Genomic DNA, 3,801 nt, shown 5'->3' on the forward strand with positions numbered 1-3,801 from the left:
TAAATAAAAATCTATATTTGGCTCAGTATAGTTCTATTATATATTTAAATATTAAATTTCATGAAAAATTAATTAATACCCTTCAAAGTTTTCATTCACTGAAAAGTGAATACAACTGTTTATTCCTATATTAGGAAACTGTTTATACACTGAAAAAGGACTAACAGGTCCAGATCTATTGGTCAATGAAATATTGGAGACGAGAACATATATTATATTATATTCGTATTGTTTTTTAGCATTACTAAATTAATTGTATTAATTGTTATACTTATAATTAATGTGTGTTTTATACATTAGAGTGTTCTCTTCATTAAGAATAGTGGTGCAAATGTAAATAGGTTAAACTTCACTAATTAAAATGTATTTCAAGAAATAGAGTATTAACTAGCTTGTGAAAAAAAAGTGTAATTTACAAAATTATAAATAGAACATAGGTTGTAATCAAGAAAAACAAAATAATAAATAGTGTCAAATTTGAACTTAAACAAATAAAATTTGTAAGTAATGATTGCATAATTAAAAAAAACATCTAATGATGATCTAATCGGATTACTGAATGTTTGTGGAATCACATTGTCACCAAACCTTTGTCAAAATGAGGTACATATTTTTTCTTGTAAAGTCAAACCTTTGTTGAATCAATATAGTTAGTTTTTTTATAAAGTTTTAAATGGAAAAGCAGGGTGATTTGTTCTTTTGTGTGACTCAATCTTAGGTAAATCCTGAAATCTACCATTCCTAAAGAACTAGAAAATTTTAATCTTAAATTATATTGTATCTTCCATATTACCTAATCTGAATACCATAATTACCACTATATACTTGTTTCTTTTGATGTAGAAAGTTTATTCACCAACATTCCAATAGACAATAACTCCTTATCGTCGAAGCAAACTGGACATCCATTACACCCCACACTTTCTTTAACCGTTTTTCCTACCTTGAATCCCTTCAACTCTGTTGTAAATCTGGTTACCTTACCTTCCAGGGTCAGGTCTTTAACCAAATTTTAGGGCTGGCCATTGGAAATCCTCTAGCTCCCGATCTTTTCAACATTGTCCTAAATGATTTTTTTGTTTCCTCTATCCCACTCTTTCCAGTTGGCATTAATCTTATTACAAAATATGTAGATGACCTCCTCCTTGTCTTAAATCCCTGATATCTTATCCACCTTTAATTCTTACCATCCACGCCTTAAATTTACTGTAGAAATTGAAAATATTAACTACCTTCCATTCCTTGACCTCCTCATCATAAGAAACCCAGACAACACCATATCCACTGACTGGTTCACCAAACCTACCTACTCAGGCAGACTTCTAGATTACCACTCCCAGCATCCTCACCATCAAAGAATTAACGCAGCCTTAAAACCTTATTCACCATGGCCTTTTCCTTTCTGATTCCTATTTCCATGAAAAAAACACACACTGCATGAAACAAATACTCTTAGCTAATAACTTCCCTCTCCATATCGTTCATAAACTTATATACAACTACCAAAATCGTATCACCACTTCACAGAATTCTTCACAACCCCTTTCTATCCCCTTATACAGGTCACTGCCATACATCTCTCTTTCCAATAACATCCAAAAATTCTTACGTTTTGCTATACCTGACCTTCCTATTGCTTTCAGACCTCACAACACGCTATCTAATATTTACTAAAAACTAAAAGACCCTATTCCTCTTCTACATCGATCACATATCGTATACCGCATCCCTTGCTCCACCCCTAATTGTAATTCTGCTTACATCGGTGAAACCAAATACCTCTTAAAAGACCGAATCAAACAACACAAATATTCTGTTTCCTCGCATAATCATTCTGCCTCAAAACTTTCGGAACATTCTCTTTCTTTAAATCATTCCTTCAATTTTTACAAAATGTTTATACTAGCTACAGTTCGTAACCAGGATAAAAGGCCATCTCTGAAAGATTCTATATCCAATTAGAACCTTCTTCCGTCAATTTAAAAACCGACAAGCACAACTTATCATTAACATATTCACAAATAGTTAATTTTTTAAAAAAGAATTTTTTATTTATTTAATTTTTTAAAATTTATTTATCTTATTTCCCCGCCCACTTTTTGACATATTATTTCACTTTTCAAACTTTTTTAACACATTTGATGTCACCCTCTTATACGTTTACTCTTTTTAACTGTTGTTAAATACTTATGACACTTTGTCATTTTCCGGTACTTCGTTATCCTTGTAACATATATATATTTTTAACATTTGCTAACCATTTGTTGTCACCCTCTCACACGCTTTCCTCTTCTAAATATTTTCTACTTTTTATTTTTTACCCGCTTCCTCTTTAAAAAATACAATTCGTCATCTTCGTAACGTATTTTTGAGTCAGGTCATTCGCAGCGCAGAACCAACTTGGCGGTACGATTTCAAGCTAACAGGTTCGTTTTATGTTTTATTCTCTTTTTCTCCTATCTTTATTTTATCCTCCCCCCTCCTTTTCTATTATTTTCTTAATTTTCCTTACCTATGTTATTAGTTTTGTTCACCATATATTATTAATGTTGTTTTCAATTTTTTTTCTCTCTATTCACTTCTTTTGTTAAACTTAACTTCTTAGTTTGCTTCTTTATCTAATATTATGGTTACATATTTCATTTGTTCATATATTTTCTTTCTCTCAATTTTCTTATTTCTTTCCATAATTTAAATTTTTAAATTATTAATAAGCTAAAATATTCATATTTCTTTGCACTATAGAATTTCAAATATTTATATAATTTCCTTAATTATGTTATTTCACCTACTTATTACCTATTCGATTACCTATATATACTTTGTATTTTCAACTTCTCATCACTTTAATTTTATTAATTCTATTCTGCACAATTATTTACTTTATGTTATTCTGTTTATATTTTCTGTATTCATTGATTGTTATCTTGTTCTGTTCTTAGCCCTGATGAAGTCTAGAAATTCTGGCCGAAACGTTGGGAGTATTAAATAAGTTATTTCAACTTATCTGTGTTATACTGGAAGATTATTGATTGACCATGTGTACAGATGAATGGAATATGGTCCGGATGCGGTCCAAAAAACTGAAATAGTATAATCATTTACTATTTGAGTTTTTTTGACCGCAACTCGGACCATATTCCATTCATATTTTGACCGCATCCCCCTACCATCTTCTCGGATAACAGAAGAAATTTTTCAGTCAGATTAACCTTTCAATTGATTGTGTTGTTTGTTCAATTTGAGTAGAATGTTTTCTTATTTTTCATGAAATAGGCCAATTTCTTTACCTCGAACTAGTCATTTTAAATTAAACTTTGAATTTTTGTCCCAAGACAAATGGCGGTATGTTAACGCCATGTATATTAAAATGTAAATATTTTAATTAGGCAGTAAATAGTTTTAATTACATTATAAGTATGTTTTGTTTTAAATGAAGAGAATTAATGCTTTTGGTGTAATGTTTATGGTGAAATACCGGCCAATGGGATTATTTGCCACAACAGTACTACAAGTAGTGGCCTACGTAAAGTCCCCCAGTCGCTTTACTTCAGTCACCAGATCTTGCTGCATGAACATCGGAGCCCCGGTTTGTTTTGTGGGCCCACTTACATCTATTACGAAAAGAACGCCGTCTCCGACCTTTCGGAACGGACCTCCAGACATCCGACCCATCAGAGTTCATCAATTGTAACTAGTAATTTTGCTTAAATCGAAGGACCTTTTTTTTTTTTTTATTTTAATTTAGTTCTATATTTTTGGAAGGTTTCCTTTTTTTTTCTAATTTAATTTATGTATTTT

This window comes from Halyomorpha halys, unplaced genomic scaffold (genome assembly GCF_000696795.3).
Source record: "Halyomorpha halys isolate HHAL.00 unplaced genomic scaffold, Hhal_1.1 Scaffold18.1, whole genome shotgun sequence".
NCBI lineage: Eukaryota > Metazoa > Arthropoda > Insecta > Hemiptera > Pentatomidae > Halyomorpha > Halyomorpha halys.